The sequence below is a fragment of the Mixophyes fleayi genome, chromosome 10, assembly GCF_038048845.1.
Source record: "Mixophyes fleayi isolate aMixFle1 chromosome 10, aMixFle1.hap1, whole genome shotgun sequence".
NCBI lineage: Eukaryota > Metazoa > Chordata > Amphibia > Anura > Limnodynastidae > Mixophyes > Mixophyes fleayi.
Genome location: NC_134411.1, coordinates 8,520,819 through 8,539,666, shown reverse-complemented (window position 1 = coordinate 8,539,666; position 18,848 = coordinate 8,520,819). Strand labels below are relative to the sequence as shown.

The 18,848-nt window shown below is 38.8% G+C and overlaps 1 protein-coding gene across 2 annotated transcripts in view; it reads right to left on the bottom strand.

The window, feature by feature from the left end:
• RASSF7 (Ras association domain family member 7) overlaps window positions 1-10,357 on the bottom strand; it is a 48,389-nt gene extending 38,032 nt beyond the window's left edge. For both annotated transcript variants that reach the window (XM_075187813.1, XM_075187814.1), the window contains exon 1: window positions 10,165-10,357. The gene's annotated coding sequence lies outside the window, so the exon portion shown is untranslated. The remainder of the gene's footprint in view (window positions 1-10,164) is intronic.
• Between the last annotated feature and the right edge of the window lie 8,491 nt (window positions 10,358-18,848).

The window sequence follows — 18,848 nt, the reverse complement described above, 5'->3', positions numbered from 1 at the left end:
TCAGCAAGACCAACTATGGGAATCCTATTGTTATTTTAATGAGGCCGATACTGATTTAGGATTAAGCTTTCACCCTATTGTGATGTCCCTTGCCATTACTGATCTCAAGTGACATGTGTTGTTTTTTTTTAATCAAAAGGGAAAGTTGAATAGAAAAGTACCATAAATAAATGTGACTTGCTATGTGGGAACGCAGCAATCTAAGATCAGTTAACTGGGCTACTTCATATATGTACTGAATACAACCTTCTTTGTTTCTTAGGAGAGGACTGGGAACAAAGTATTGCTTCTTAAATGATCTGAGATGGGATGCATGGTTTCAATCAAATGTAAACCATTGTACTGAAAGTGTTCACCAGCAGATAAGACTCAGCCCATCTAGTCTTCTGCTTCTTGTCTGCTAAAACCATGTCCTGTTCTTATCAGATATTTTTCTTTCACTCTACTTCAACTATTTTCTTAATTTGGCTTCAAGAAGTATCCCTCCCCCCACCCCCTTCACCCAAATATTCTCACCGCCTGCCAGGCTGGGCCTTCCTGGCTCATATTGTACCTGACACTAAAAAGGGTCTTTTGTGTGTAGGGGGGATGACGAAGACAATGCTCTTCCCAGCCACTGTCAGGAAAACTATTAATTCAGCAAGAGATGAATGAGTACTATTGTATTACCAACATCTACTACAAAACCATATCAGACGTAACATATACAGCACATTATCTGCTCTGAGAGAGTCTGAAACCTGAGATCAGCAAACATTAGAAGATAAAACTTATGAATCATATGTCAATTTGATAGTTTCATCAGTACTTTTCAAATTGTTCATTCGAAAATGAAAATATACCCCATTTAAAAAGGTATATTTTGTGGTATTGTATCTAAAGTGGATTTCTAACCATGTAATATTCTGCATCAACACATACACTATTTTCAAGACTTAAATAAAGATATCCAATGATTTCCTTTGGTGAGCGACCACTTGTATTTTGTTGCCCAGCATTCATTAACAGAAATGTGTACCTAACCATGCCCTGCAAGAATATCTTTTACCCAAGGGTGATTTTCTAGTTAAAAGCTAAAGCTAGGTTCACACTACACGGTTTTCGTCCAATAATCGGCTCAAACAGCTGACATACGACCGCTCGTTCAAAAGTCGGGTCAGTGTGTGCAGTGACACGATGGTCGAAAGTCTGCCCAAATGGACAATTGTCGCCTCATTTGGTTGGTCGTACCGTTTAATATTTTTGTTCCAATCTCGTTTCCGCTGTGTAGTGTGTATAAACTTCCGACCGATCCACAACAGTGAGTAAGAAATTACAGTCATTGCTCACGACAACATGGCTGTAAAAAGTCACTAAAGGGACGTCCGCTCTTCCCTTTATCGTCCTAAACAAGGCTAGTGTGTATGCGGTCCATGGACCGAGCGATCGGAACATCGATCGCATGTAAAATCGCTCGGCATAAAAAGTTGGTCGAAATTTCTGTAGTGTGTACCCAGCTTAATAGGTAAATACATTTGATTAAAAAAGTTCTGGTTGGAGATATATATATATATATCTATCTCACACACACACACACACACACAAACACACCACTGATCTTATCTTTACAGAACATACACCAGGCTGATAAGAAAGACTGAGCTTGGAAGGTCACTCCCTCCCCCCTGACCAAGATGAAAAAGACCTATTAACCATTAAACCAGCCCTTGTGAATGAAGGACACGCACTTGGCAATGAATCAAATCATCCACGGGTGCAAAATACACATGTTTGTAGATTTACGGTATGAGTAATTACTGCAATTTCATATCAACTGTAAAAGTAACTTAATAGTAGTGTATATCTCTCATATTATATATAATATATCTTTCTACTGATCACCATTTCTTGTTTATCTAAGAGAAAAGACTACAATGTATTTTGATTTTTTTGTGTTCTTGAAAAACAAATGGTAAAACACACAGCAAAAATAAAGACATTGCTGTAATATACAGGATTACATAATGCAAGCTCTGGAAATACCTACATAGCAGTCGCTTTGCACTCTTTTTTATTTTATTTTTATTTATTTTTATCAGTAGAGGACAGGGGGTGCTTGTGGCATATTATTAAGTCCATTTACAATTTCAAGGACCTCCTGGAGGACAAATAAATCCCCCCAAATCTACAATAAAGACATATTTTATGCCATAAACACACAACAATCTAGAATATAAACATATTTGCTTAATTATGTGATAACAGTGAGTAATAAAAATCAATTTTCACTTGTTTTCCTTACATCAGACATACTTAGCGCTGCACCGATAACCCTAAAAGAATTGTACACTATATAAAAGGTTTCACCACTGAGGGTGTATGTGTAGGGGAGGTGTGCCTAACTAGCATCGGTTGTACAAGAGGTCAGAGTCTGCCTCATACTGACAATTATTGATCAAGACTTACTGGGTAATCACCTCTGATACACTATATGAGTGAGAAGATAAACCAAGTAGTCACACATTTCCCAATTCTCCATTTATGCTTTTTTGCCCATTAAACTGCAAGTAAATGGACTATCACATTGATTTCAGAGACCATGTACTTCTGTGCAAAATAGCAGCGGCAGTAGCAGTCCTGCCTGAGCGTTCATCTGCTTTCAATATCTCGGCAACAGAGGGCAAGTTTACAATTCATCAGTAACACCGATAGACATACCTCCCAACATTGACCTCTTTGCCTCTGTGGGCCGTGCCTAGCACTTCTGAGGCCCCGTTCTCTACTCCACTCCCAACTAAACCATTTCATTGTTGTGCGCGCACCCAGCCACAGAATTTCGCCCAACTTTCCCACCAGTCGGGACAAAGCTGTCCTAATCAGGATGATGGGACATAGCTCTCAAATCGGGATGGTTTGCAGGTACACAGAGATACGAAACAGTACTGAACCCCTAATGCAGACATGCCCAAATTCAGTCCTCAAGAGCTACCAACAGTTCATGTTTTCAGGATTTTTTTAATCACGCACAGGTGAGTGTTAATCTATTTGGCTGGGTCAGTAATTATCCCACCTGTTCCTACAGACAGAAATCCTGAAAACATGACCTGTTGGCAGCTCTTGAAGACTGGGTCTGAGTACCTCTGCACTAGCGCACATTGGAATATTCTCATGTTCTGATGAACAAATGTTTACAACCAAATGACATTTACAGCCAACAGCTCAGTCAGTGCAGCGATTTATTGTTAGCCATTAATCTAGGCCTTTGTTCTCCACATAATACCTTCTGTTATCTCTCAAGAACAGGCATCATATAGCAGTGTGATTGGTTGATAAAATTAACCTAGGTTGTACAAAACGTATCTTTATTTGACAAGTGCCAATAATAATAATAAAAAATAATAAACTCCATTATGGGATATTCCCACAGCATATGCAAGAAAAAAAAAATTACAGTGGAGACAAGTAATAAAGTGTGAGTGCTATGTGACTGGGTCAGAGTGGGACTCAGTGAAGCACCTGCATGTAGAGAGCCTCATTCAGTGCATCAGAGCACATCATGATGAAAGGCTAGGAGGCTGCTAGCTCTATAAAGAGTTTTGGCTTTGATCTGCAGGTGTGACGATGGGTAAAGGAGGAGAACTGATGAAAGGAGAATACAAGGGAGTGACAATATTAGCTATTTTACTTCCAATGAAGTCCAAATACCTATATTATATATATTTTGGTTAAGAAACTCGCTTGTAAACACACCTGTCTTCCTGGTCCACCTGTTATTTCTCATTGTATGACTAAACCAAGACAGTCATCCAGATTTCCCCTTCCCTCCAGCAGTTTTATTAGTTCCCTAGTCTAACATTCAGAAATGATGTATATCAGAGGTAGGCAACCTGTGGTTCTACAAGGTCCAGTAGGCCCCGTCAGGTATGCTGGGAATTGTAGTTCCACAGTAGCTGGACACAGATGTGAAACAAAATTACTGTAGAGCGCATAGCGGAATATTCTACTTTCCAGGTCATCACGCATCAAGTTTCTGAAATAATCACCAAAAGTTAAAAGCAGTCTGTCTAATGATATGGAAAATTATTTTACCTCCCCACTGCCCCCCTTTTCTCATATAATTTTCCCCATACACAAAAACATAAGGAATATCCCAGGAGTCTATTTCACAATTATAATCCTTACCCTATCTGCAACTTTCAGCCATTTACATTCTATACAGTACAGTGTATATAGTAATTAGCTGTCCTGCAGTTCCCGTCATCTTCAATGATGGACCATGTGCAGTCCTAAGTCCCAGCATCGCCAGAGCATTGTCTGCACAACATCACCGGTTGTAAACAAAGTAGCTCTAAAGGATTCCCAGAGATGATGGTTTCCTTTATTTTGTCATCACTAATCATTCATAAAGTCATCAGAATACACCAATAACCTTCTTTTTGATTTGGGGAGCAGACAGCTGCCACTACCTCTTCCGTGCTTATATCTTGTATACTTTTGGAATATTTCCCCCCTGCCCCCATTAACTTCAGACTAACTATTTATCTTGAGAATATACAAATTTTCACAAACATTGTCTCATAGATGTACTTTCATATGTAATGAAAATGTTCTATTCCTCCCCTTTCTGTGCTGGACCCAATGAGGAATTTATCAAGTAACCGTCACATGAGTTTTCTGGAAGGCAGCAGGTGTCATTTTCAATTGGCCACTTAGACATCCTAGAAGCAGTGCGCTGCGGGCAATACTATATATCCAGAGTACCACAAGAAGTCTACAGGTTGCATGTGAAGGATAGTTAAAGAGCTAAGCTCTCAGGGATAGCATTGATTAGTTTGTCAGATGGTTACAGGTTCCAGACAATGATGTCAAAGCATTAAAATATTGACACAAAGATCCAGGGTATGGCTAGACGAGGTAATCTGAGTTATACTATAAACCTGAATCTCAATAAGTGGACTTTTAAATGCAACAGGAATCAGCAGTAAGGTCGTCATACATTCCAATAGGCATTTATCAGAACATTAATTGGTGGAGTGGTGCAATATGAATAGAGAGGGATCACAATGCTATTGGGGTGTCAGCACAATAAACTTTCTGGGGTTCTGACATTGTTTCCCCTGCAATTTTGATCACTATATCTTTTGTCTATGAAGATGGTCATGGAAAATTGTGAGATAAAAACTTGCCCAACAGTTATATTCTGATCTGCAAGAGCCTTGAAAATAATTCAAGAACGTATCTCTATTGATAAAACTGCTCAGTGATGATCCATATTCAACAGCAGGGAGAATATTTTCTGTTGTACTTTAAAGTGGAACAATTAACTAACCTTTATCCAACATTCCTCTCCCCAAATTAGCTGAACATTGGTGCTCCATGCCAGGAACCACCACAGGTCAACATCCCACAATGCTTCGTATCCCACTGTTGGTAAGCAGGAGCAGTTCAGATTCACATAGTTTTGTGATCGTTTCTAGCACAAGATTTGTCCAGTCAGCACCTGTGGTAGAGACTGACAGCACTGTTTTATGGTATAAATCTTCCATAGTTTCACCCCTTGCAAGACCAAGTTCTCCTGAGCTGCCTAGATTCCTGGCATTGAACCACCTACAGTCCTGAAAGTTGTTTGGTGATGTTGGATGAACATTTTAAGTTGAGTTACTCTTCATCTAACAGGCTCTCAAAACACATGTAGTTCAGACAAATTTATAGGAGAATATTATTCCAACAAATAGTCTACTTTCACAGCAATTTTAAGGGTCCAGAGCTTGGCACCCACTAGTTTGTTTAAAACCATTCTAGAAGAGTTCTACAGTGCTTACACTGCATCTTCTTCCTGGCACAAAGTAACGTAACAACACAGCTTCCTATAGACAGTCACATGCAAAACAAACCACCAAGATACACACCAATAACTATATTAAACAAGGTACAACATGGTTGAAAGGAAGGACAGAGGTTTTAAGAATGGCTGGGTCCCCAATTTTCTCCCATGTGGAGAAAATGTCTTACCATATTGCTGGCACAAGATGACTTTACCATGTAAAATTGTAATTGTATGGCTGCTTAATTTAAGAAAATAAATAAATGGAGGTATGATTGGTCAGGAGAATCTGGCAAAGTGATGCCGCTCGTCCAGTCCCCTTCTGGTGGTCCAGTGAGAAGAGTCCTGCCATCTTTGATTGCAGCACTTTGGTCCCAGAGTCGGGGAACAGTGGCCTTCTAATAATGCTGGATGATTTTAATGAACCTGGGTGGCACACTGCCTCCTGCGAGTCCCAGCAACGAGCAAAGAGGTGCTGCAGCGGCTACGCACTACCCTGAAGTGTTAGCGCTCCATCTGCCAGTGAAGGAGCCTGGTGCTGGCAGTGATACTCTACTATAAATAACACCACTTTGGTGCACAATTGACATTCACAATTGGTGTGGCCGGTTTGGACAAACGTTGCCAGTAGACGTTGTTGGCAACAAGTCATTACGGACAATAAGCAAAACCCCATAAAATCCGGTGAACGACGGGTGGCACAGTCAGCCAATCCTGTCACATATGGAGAAGGGGCAATATAAAGCGTTTTGCTTCTAATTCTTATGTAGTTTTAGGTATAGTATCATACTGTATTTCAATATTCTTTTTGTATCCCATTTTATGTACACATTTTTAGTTTAGTGCTGCTGAATTGTGTTTCCCTTTCTGTATAGATTTGATGTTTAAATTCTGTGAAATATAAATAAAGAGGATGTCCTAAACAAATGATAACGAGCACCTGTGCTGTTAAAGTTAATGACACTTAAGTGAGGTTTACAAACAAGCACAACACAAATTTTGCACCAGATACTAGAACCAACCAACATTGTTATACCCTGTTAAAAAAAACTAATTTCAAATTCCAAAACCGCAGGCAATAACGCAGATTATAGATGGGAGAAAAACTGGTTTCCATGTCTTTGAAGTGGGAGGGTTAGCTCATAAAGGAATGCTAAGAATTCATACTGTGCCTAGCTCTGCCAGCCTCACTGTTGTGAGTCAAGAGAGAGGGAGATGGATAAGGAATTGTTAATCCAGCAAGACTGATGTAGGTCAGCACATTGAGGCACAAGTCATGCTACATGGGTTCCAAAGTTTACTTGACACCCGCTGAATGTAAACCACTGCAGTAGGATTATTATCATCATCATCATCATTTCCTTATATTGTGCCAGCATATTCTATAGTACTTTACAATTGGGAACAAATGCAGTAATAACATTAGACAAGATATTAACAGAGAGAACAGGGCCCTGCTTGCAAGCTTACAGCCTATAGGAGATTAGTAGTTTGATACATGATGTGAAGTGTCACATTGTGTATTGGTACAGCCAGATTGCAAAGGCAAAAAGTGCTTAGTGGGCTATACGATCCAATCACATGGCAATGTCAGCATGGGGGTTCAGAGGGCTGTTTCAGTATAGCAGTATAGATAGAGAACATATGTAAGTGTTATGTGAACTGTGTAGATTGGTGATAATCAGGTAGAATAGCCTAGGGAGGTTAAGAGTGATTCAGGAATTTGATAAGATTGCATGAAAAGGTTAGTTTTAGGGAACGCCTTGAATGTTTGAAAGATTTGGAAGCTAGAGGGATGTCTTGTTGTGCAAAGGTGGGCAATGCACAGAGTGGATGCAGGCCACACACAGGCCTGTCATCACTGAACCAGTTTTAATAAGTTATTAAATAAATATTGCGGCACTGACCAGCCATACACACGATAGCAAATGTCAATGCTGTCAATCACAGAGTCTATTTTGCACAACATTTCTGTGACCATCCAAATCCTGCTACAAGGATCTAAGAAAAATCTCTGGAATATGCGTTTATCTCACACAAGACACTGCTTAAACTCTGTACAAGATATACGTCTCCATCCACACGTTACCTGCTGCCATTCCCAGTTACATGATTTTTTCGGGCTGCACCCACTTTCTTCATACTTTATTCAGACTTTTCCCTAGTTTCTAAAAACCTTCAAGTGTTCCCTGGAAACTTCAGACAACTTTATCAAATTCCCAAACCACCATCTTAACCTTCCTAAAATAACTGACCCCATTACCACCCACCTACACTTTTCTAGCAAAACTTACATTAACTTGACTTCACAAAACATTGGCACTACACATTTGTGACAAGTCACCTTTGGTGACCTTGGATGGATTCTGCCAGAAATATGACAACGTCCAGTGAGCAGCCAATATAGTATTTCTTGAGTATACAAAGCAATTTTGACATTTTTAACATTGCAAAGTTAGCCTTTGCAATTCAACATCCACAGCAAATCATCAAGTACTACTACTAAATATTGTTCTTTGTTTACTGCCCCTTTAACAAGCACAGGTCCCACAAAATTAATAAATATGGAGTAATATCTGTGCAGTTTTATACAAGTAGCATGAAAATTCATCTCATAAAAAAGTAGCTTTAAAAACTTATAACCTCTTGAAACAGACACACCATCACATCCGGATAGAGAATATAATACAGTTCTCAATGACGCCAAGCATCTCTGCACATTGCTACTTCCAGCTATAAATAATGGTTTTGTAATACTATACACTTTGATTCTTATAATAAACGTTCTTCCCTATTCCTAATAACAAATATGTCATGTTTGTACAGTTAATCATGCAGCCTTTTAGTGAAGTACAGGAATCATAATCAGTAGGCAGAAAAAGAAGAATTTTGACCTGAGCAGCTGGCAAATTGATCACATGACCACACACTATTATGGCAGGTAACCAGGCTGAAACATGTACAGGTGAAACAAGCATACTAGATTGTCGTGTGCTCTTTAAACATCAGAGAAGGATGCACCACAGAAAAAAATACATTAATGCAATATGAATACATTTTAGACATTGTATTATACTGAGCCTTGCTTTGTGGCCAGGGTTAAAAATTGCTTTGGAGATACACGAAGAATACCTTTTTAATATGAACCACAATCACTCTGCCTAATGCTGAAATTTAAAAGCTAATGTAATCAGCCTGCTTGCATTAGCCTTAACATACAACTTTTTCCTGTACATATATACAAAAAGGTGTATTGTATATAATTTTACAAAGTGGTGCAGATATTGATGCAATGCATGTTATATACTACAAATCTGCCTTTCCATAAGTGTACCAGACAGAGAGCAACCAACTTTAGAAACTTGCGTCCACCAGCTGTCACTGAGATGCAAACAGTGGTCAAAAGAAACAATAGAAAGGAAAAGAGCACAATGTGAAATTATGTTCAGGTGTATATTACACACACACACACACACACACACACAACAATCACTCATCGACCAACTGTCAAAAGCTGACCCAGGAGGATTTTCAGCAAGATCACTAATCATTTTTCTTGAGGTCAAAATCAGCCACTTTACAAACAAAATCATTCTGTACTGGTCGTACCAACAGGAATATCTGTTCAACCACTTTTAGACTAAACTGACCTGACAGTCCTCTGCTTGTACACCCACAATGAACTGGTCAAACACATGGATCTGCTCACATGTGGCCAGCTTACAACAAGGACACAAAATGGAAATCTAAATAATATCAGATACTGTACAGTATTTTTTCCTTCCCCCATAGAGTTTTAGTTTTGAACAAGCCATTAAAACATATTCCTATAAAATATAAATTGTATTGATTGACCATTGTATGTAAAATATTACTAAAGATGTGTCAGGACATTTCATTATTATATCTGCCAAGCAAGCAGACTATATTTACACCACATCCATTCAATGTTTGTTTTTCTGGATTACTCCAATATCCCAAAAAAAAACAAAAACAAACAACACAAAAATCATGGTTTGCTGTAAATCAACAGGACCAATGGAATTACTGAATTTCTTACTTGGACATACAAGTCTGGTATATTTTCTAAAGTTTATTGCTTAAAATGTTTTAAGCACCCCTGGTCCACCATAACACAATATACATGCCTTCATTATGCTATATTATTAGTAATTATACTACAGTATGAAACAAGACACCTGTTTTTATCACAGTCATCTTAACGTTAAAAAAACAGGAGCTATTCACATACAGAAGTAACTTTGACAGTAACAGCAGGTTTAGAACTAAGAAGGGAACAACGCAGTTTGCAGCTTTAACCAAATAGACGGTGAAAGTGACACCAATCCTGTCTGGCTTACCTGGTAAGAGCACAAAACCCAGATTGGAGTCCTGTTTGGAATATATATGAAGCAGGAACAGAACAATCCAGTTGAAGTGTCACTACTGTTCCCCTGCACCTTAGCCAGGCTGTGCTGATCAGCTGATCCTTCCCCCACCCGGACTATTCTGCACTGAGAGCCAGGCAGGAACCTGCAGCACATCACACTGCTCTGATTGGCCAGCCCCCGGCCTCCTGTTCACTCCCATACCAACCTGAACCTATCTAATTCCTAAGGCACTACCTCTGTGTACAGGTGTAGGTGGGGTTAGGTGTCATGGACTAGGTGATGTAATTCTGTGAAGTGCCTAGGTGTGTTTAACTCACTCCTGTCCAGGTAAAACGAATGACATCACTTTCCTAAATAGAATATTCAAATTTTACAAATAGTGCTCATACATTGTATACACTCATACATTTTAAATACGTAATTACTAACTATAAATGTATAGAGAACACTGCAGCCCAGCAGGATATCTGGGCATTATATAAATAAAACCATAATAGTTTATAATTTTCCTTACATTACAATGATAAAAAATAATAGAAAGTTGTGTGCCTACATAAAATAATACAATCCAAGCTAAAGGGAGATACTGAGAAACATAATATATATGCCTATATTTTTTGTGTCTCCTTACACTGCAACTTTAAGAGTTTGTATAAAAACAAACATAAACATTCCACTACTGGCTGTAAAGGTCATAGTGGTGACAATGACGAACACGGGAGCAGAGCTATTGAGAACTTAAACCATTCAGAGTCAGACTCACGTAGACAGCGAATTTACTAAACTGTGGGTTTGAAAAAGTGAAGATGTTACCTATAGCAACCAATCAGATTCTAGCTGTCATTTTGTAGAATATACTAAATAAACGATAACTAGAATCTGATTGGTTGCTATAGGCAATATCTCCAATTTTTCAAACCAGCAATTTAGTAAATATACCCCTAAGTCTGATCTGCTTTATCAAATTAATCGACCGAGTTTCAGCAGAGGGCAAACTTAGTTTTGGTATATATTAAAGTGGCAGGTTCAAACAGTTCACTATGAGGTAGTTCGACAGTAAAATGAGTAAAAAAAAAAAGCGTTGGAGAATGTGTGGCATGGTTTATATTAATTTTAGAATATTTGGACAATTAACCATGTGTGCGTTCATAAATTGGCTCCCTTCTATGAAAAATGTAAAAACTGTTTTTATATGTCTGTATCTATATATATATATATATATATATATATATATATATATATTGGGTGTATTGCTATAGTTTACACGTGATACTGCCTCTGCGTACCTTGAACCAACACCTATTGCCATATTTTTTCATTAAAATACTTTTTTCAGTAAATATTCATTTAAAGTCAAGGAATATCCCTGGAAATCAGTGACAGTTGCCATTTATGTTACGGTATGCAGGCTTACAGCATGCTCCTGAATGTATTACATTACAGTATGTGTACTTTATATGTGTAATGATTTACACGCCTGTAAAGTCTTACTTTTTAACTTATCACCCATCATCATGTGACTATTGCTAATAGACATACACAGATACCCTTGATTTATATTTGAAGTCAGTAGACAACCTTCAAATAAGTTATAAGAGAAAAATTGTCTAGTATTCCACGAATGAAAATGTTTGGTAGGATAAACATCAGGAACTAATTAAATAAAGTTAATTTAGCACAAAATGAAAAACTGCATACTAGACAAAAAAATCAACAAGGAGAGTAATTTAAATATATTTATCATCAATTATTTATATAGCACTCACATCAGTCTCTGCCCCAATAAAGCTTACAGTTCAAATTCCTTAACACACACAGACTAGGGTCAATTTGATAGCAGCCAATTAACCTACCAGTATGTTTTTTGGAGTGTGGGAGGAAGCCCATGCAAACACATGGAGAACACAAACTCCACACAACTTAGGCCATGGCTGGGAATTGAACTAATGACCCCCAGTGCTATGAGGCAGCAATGCTAACCACTAAGCCACCATGCTGCACGCACATCATCATCATCATCATTTATTTATATAGCGCCAACATATTCTGTAGCGCACATATACACACACACACACAAAATGTTTCTTTCCTTATACTGTATACGCTATAGGGAGATAAGCAACCTAGGTCTCTTCACTTCTTATTAAACTACAAGTACTCCAGATCCAGCTTACAGGGAACTGTAGCTTCACAGCAGCCTAAGAGTCACAGGTTGCCAAAGTCTTTTACTGTGTATACAATTTGCTGATGCCATCTAATAAAAGAACTACAGAATGTTAAAGTAAGCATGATATTTTAACCAACAACGGTTTATGGTTGTTTTCTAGCATACAAGTAGAGAATAGTCAAACCATCAATTTATTCAGCTATTTCCCTCCTATAATATGAATATTTCTTCACAATCCCATTAACCCTTTATCTCTTTTCTTACCGGGTCAGATGATAAATAGAACTTGATCCTTTAGTATCAGAGAAAAAGTCTTCTAGATTCTGTGCTGACTCTGGGGTCTAATTCCGCAGTGCTAGCCAGCATCCCACTTGTTACTCACTGTGGTGGGTGGGCATCCCTTGATACGAGAGGGCTTGTGGTTGCCACGGACACCTAGTATTTAAAAAAGAAGATTGTGACCAATCACAAAAGCTGTGAGTTTGTGTTTGTGTGGGGGGCTGCGGAGAGGATAGATGAGAGTGGAGGATGGTGAGGGGGCATTGTGAGAGGGGGGGTTAGGGTAAAGGTCCTGCAAACCACACTCATCAATACAGGACTAGAAGAGAATGTGGTGAGAGATGACTGGATTGAATAAATAAGAATCTTTCCTCTAACTTGTACAACAAATCCCTAAAATTTTCATTTTACCCAGAGACAGAACAGAGCTGTAAAACTTAATAATAATATACAAAGTGAATATGTCTATGTTTTTATTTACACGATACAAACTTTTGAAAGCAGTGAAGCAGTTGACTTATGTAGTACAATAGTGACATGAACTATGGAAAACTGCATCTGCATACAAAGTACATAGTAGCGTCATGAAGCCATGTATTATAAGGGTTAATATATTGCCCGAATGTAAATTTGGAGGACATAACAAGCTCTCATATAGTTTTGCACTGTTTAAGCAGTTGGCCTACAGCTATATTACTTTATATAATCACAAACATTATGGTTGACTTGTAATATCTCTATAGTTTATACAGGTTACAACACAATCTCATCTAACAGACCAAAATAAAAATATAAAAATCTAAAGGGAAGCAAGAGGTATGAGCAATTAGTGATTACATTTGTGATACATTTATATGCACAGTCTCATGAACAGAGTGATGCCTTGGCAGTACTTATGCACTATAGTAACAGGATGATTAGACAGTCCATTGGGTATATACTCATATCTGCACTTATACTCTACCACAATATGCAGTATATGCCTCTAAGCTCTACTTCTTGTAACAGTCAGAGACAAAGGCACAGAACAATTTTTGTTATGTTTTTTAAACTGGTTTCTGCTTTCAGACAGCTCTTATTTATTTGACATGTCTTCCTTGAACTTTTACTAAATACATCTCTTAACTTGTGTGGATACTCTTTTAAGCTCCTCACCTGTTGTCCTTCCATAGATCACAGATCATCTGTGCACTGGATACAACATTATCTATAGAGCCCAGGGGCGCACGCAGGATTGTTCCCCCCCTGACCCCCCAAAAACAAAAAACACGAGAGAGCTGCTGCGCATGCGCGGGCTATCGGCGGCGCTGTCAAAGAAGCGGACGCTTCTTTGACAGCGCCGTGGCTGCTGTATAGGACAGTGCCGCTATGGCGGCCACTTAGTTAGCGCAGGGGGGGGGGTTTCTGGAGACTCAGAAACCCCCCCTGCGTGCGCCACTGGAGCCTTTCAGTGTCATATCCAAGAGCAAGAAAATAATAAAATATAAAAACAACTTTTAATGGCTTATATAAATCAGAAAAATAAAGCAACGTATTAAGTAAAACTGACAAGGAGGCATACAAAACAATACATTAAATTCATCTACATGTGGAAAACCCCTTTAAGGATATTTTTTGCAACTATATACTATATAGATGCTATCTGTGGCTCAGGGGCTGGGGGGCAGGGGGGCATTTGCCCCACAGGCCAGTCCCATAGTGAGCTACCTTGGCCTGGATCACTGGGCTATCCGCAAAATTTCACCTTAAAATGTTCCTAATAGGCTGTTGAACCGAGCAACCCCCCCTCCTCCCCCCCGGACTAAAATTTGCCAGCCAGTCCTATGACACTCAGTTGTGACCATGGGGCTGTTGTGTGCTTTCATGATGGTGTCCTAAACAGCACTCATAGGCAAAGGGTTACAATAGTGACACTATAATCAATGATTATTTTTTACTATTTTCTACTAAAAAAACATTATTTCTACTGTATTTTAAGGTGTATTTGACCAGGGTCAGAGCACATGATTGTATCCATTCTTCATCATCTGTTATGTCTCCAGTCTGGAATTGAGTGGAGGAAGAACAAGCTATGGCCAATCACATTGGAATGTTCACAGCAGTACAGAACTGCTTATTTACCAACATCGCATTCATTCAGATGCAAAAATTTGCACCGGACCACAGCAACCAATAAACTATTAACTGGTATCTGTCTAGTGCAAGTTAGACAATGGAAGAAAGTGCCTGACTGGTTGCTGTGGTCTAGTGAACATTTTGTACCTAAATGCAAGTTTAGTAAATGAATCATAGAGTATTTCAGAAGGTCAGTGTGTCCAAAATCATAGTAGTAGGTTAATTGGCCACTATCAAATTGACCCTAGTCTCTGTGTGTGTGTGTGTGTGTGTGTGTGTGTGTGTGTTAGGGAATTTAGATTGTAAGCTCCAATGGGGCAGGAACTGATGTGAGTGAGTTCTCTGTACAGCGCTGCGGAATTAGTTGTGCTATATAATTAGCTGCTGCTGCTGATGATGATAGTTTGTGGGAGACAGGGGCCTGTCATGTTGGGACAGCGCATCAAATAGGAGGCTGTCCCGGCGATTACTCTTTTCTAATGAAGACTTATCAGTTGCCATTTGCGTTAAACAGCGCAGGGAGAGGAGTCCAGAGATCCCTCTCTTGCGATGCTCTCCCCATAGGATTGAATGATTGAATCTTCAGATGGCACAAGCATTCAGGGTCAAGCTCCGAAAAACAAAGCTCCTTCTACATTTAGCAAATTGCCAGTGCAATATTTTCCTAATTCCTGGTTCCTGGTCATCACAGTTGCTGTTGTTTTACTGCTTCATTCCGTCTGCTGTATACAGACCTCAACCCTTCATGTGAAATCAGCTTCATCCTGGTTGCTGCTTCAATCCTCCTGCTGTATACAGATCTCCACCATGTATCCTCTGAGGGAATTCAGCCACATCCTGCAGCTGTGTTATGGACTTCTCTGTGTGAGTTCAACTTCAACTTGCTGGCTGTTATATGAACTGCAAACCAATAACCCTCTGTGTGAATTCAGCTGCTTCATCTAGTTGCTGTTATATGAACTGCGAACCAATAACCCTCTGCGTGAATTCAGCTGCTTCATCTAGTTGCTGTTATATGAACTGCAAACCAGTAACCCTTCGTGTGAATTCAGCTGCTTCATTTTGTTGTTGTTACTACATGAACTGCAAACCAATAACCTTCTGTGAGAATTCAGCTGCTTCATCTAGTTGCTGTTATATGAACGGCAAACCGTTAACCCTTTGTGTGAATTCAGCCGCTTCATCTTGCTGTTATGTGAACTGCAAACCATTAACCCTTCGTGTGAATTCAGCTTCATTCTGCCTGCTGAAATAAATACTTTGGTTATTTATTCCTCGTGTGGATTCAACTTCATTCCAACTGCTTGTGTACAGATTCCAGCTGTTATCTTCGGTGTGGTCCCTCATCCCAGTTTTCACTACACTCCTGCCACAGCTAGTCCCAGGAGTCCTGAGACAGATTCCAGAAACCCTATTGCTGTGACACCAGGATCATCTGTTTCTACAGATTAGGTTTTGCAGACTTGGTCTATGATGTTGTCAACGAATAATACATCCTGTGAGAATTTAAGCTCTCATTCCATAAGTCACCTTGTTAATTGATAAATGTTGTTTATTCACTGGGGAAGCTATTTACTTCATACAACTTTGATAAAGCAAAGCTGTTTTTGGAGCCATGAATTCCTTTGTCATAGTTATCTTTTTTTGGCCACCATAAAAAATTTTTTCCCATGTAAAACATAATTTTAGCTGCATCATGGAGTAAGAAGTGATCAATGCAAAAGAGTTGTATAGTCTCAGAGGTCTTAATTAAATCAGTTTTTGCCTAGTTGATTTCTAAAAGACATAATGCATGTTCCTTGTATCCTAAATCGCACCTCGGAAGATTAATGAATGAATATACGTGCACTCAAAACTCACCTCTTTCTCAAAGCCTACCACCCATCCACTTAACCCCTATTTCCTCCGCTCATTCTCCCCTCTCTCCCATTGCCTCAACCGGCTCCTCTTGTGCCTGGTCTGTCAACCCTCCCTTAGGATGTAAGCTCGAATGAGCAGGGCCCTCTCCCCTCCTGTCTCCTCACCTGTTCTTCTGCTCCATGCTTATTGCAGCAGCCTGCCTCGAGTTTCTGAAGTATTGGTATTTTTGTTTCTTGTTCTGTACTGTTTCACCCTGTATAGTCTACTGTTTGTACTGTTCTGTACTGTACTGTTTGTACTACGGCGCTGCGGAAATCTTGTGGCGCCTAACAAATAAATGATAATAATAATAATATACTTTTGATCTCTAAAGTGTTTTTTTGCATGGCTGCCAGATCAATTATTGTGTCCCCTGGTCTAAGGAGTGTATCTTTTATTAAACTGGCACGTATTTGTGCCATATATTTGTGCATTTGCTGTTACTAATATTAGCCAGTCAGCTGACGGCAGACTTTGGTTAAAATTGGTGAAAATTGGGACATTTATGAAGGGATCATTAGAAAATAGACTGGAAACTACTGGTAAAAGATTGTTAATGCTTTAAATAATAACATTGGAGCAAAAACAGCTCAAAATGACAATTTTTTTTACCTATTTTCCACAATGTTTAATTAAATCTAGATCGAAAACTAAAACCTTTTGCATTTTTTTTGCAAGCCGAAACACGAACACTGTTTAGAACCAACGCCGCCTTTGAAACCAAAACAGGAGGGCCAGCGCACATCTCTAATATTAGGGGACTAATAACATTTATCATTTTTAGGGGACTAATAAGATGTAAATATTCATTGTTCCCAATGTATTAAAAAGCAAAATCAGGGCAAAATTACTACATACTCCATCCAAATCTACCAAACCATACCCACATTCCTATGAAGCCACATAGGCTTAGTCCACACCTCTTTTAGGTAGCAAAAATTGGGGCATCAATGCCACAGTCAGCACTATTGGGAAGTATGAACATAAAAAAATATATTTTTTCCAAACCTGTATATGTGACTGCAACAATCCCTGTTGATTGGCACACGGGGTTACTGTGTTGTGTTAATAATGTATTGGCAACATGTTCTACCAAATATCCAGCTGTACAGCTGGGAAGAGAGACCTTTGAGTAGTCAAAAATAAATAAAACAGCGCTGCAAAAGCTCTATTCACAAAATCAAAAAAAGAAAAGAAAAAACAGTAGAATCAAAGAGCTGCAAACATTCGATTTTTATATAAGTCAATTCTTTAATAGAAATTCATTCTACCATACATAAAAACAGTTCAGTACTTTCTACAAAAAAGATCTAGAAACATATTCAAAGTATCTCTAAAAAAAATATATAGTCTTGAAGTGCACTCCCTATAACAATAAAACTATTACAATTGCCAGGAGAGTAGAATAATAGTCTAAAATAAATCAATACATTTAGCGCAGATAAGAGTAATCTCCTACATGAAGTATAGATTTTCTCCCATAATGTAGACAGATAAAACATATCGTAAACTCAATATCCCATCAGATTTGATCAGATTCAATCAACAGTTGCTCGTTAGTCAGAGAAATAATTTCAATGAAATGAAATGAATGAAAATACGGAGGTCCTGTTCATAAAGTGTAATACAATTTTTCCTAAACAGGTTTACTGCTATTTGTCCGATTCCATCGGTGTCATTTGGACGAGTTCCCGACAAGTTACGTGATGGAGGATCTCTAGTGTGTACTTTATCGTGTATCGGAGCGCTCCGGTGTTTGCAGTGAAAGACGGATCTGATATCTGGGTGAGTTTCATAATTAAAAACATTGCAGGTCTGCTTGGATTTATACCATTCTCCCAAGATGTGGGTAAGGATTGAACAAGCAGTACTTCTGCTTAATAAAGAGGTTTAGTAGGTTAGCTACACACTGGAGGTTTGTCAGCCAAATATCGGGGTAATCACCTGATAAATGACCGTTAAACACATATCGCATTAGTGTGTATACTTACACAGTCGTTCCAAAGTGCTGATTGTTGTTTCATTTGGTTGGTCGGTCTGTTTAATAAATCTCATTCCAATCACCTTCCGATCATGTAGTGTGTATGCACTTATGATCACGATCTCCATAGAGTTTATAGAGTCATTGTCTTTTCAGCAGATGCCGGCAATGAACATGTCCTGGTCAGGGCCGGACTGGGACTAAAAATCAGCC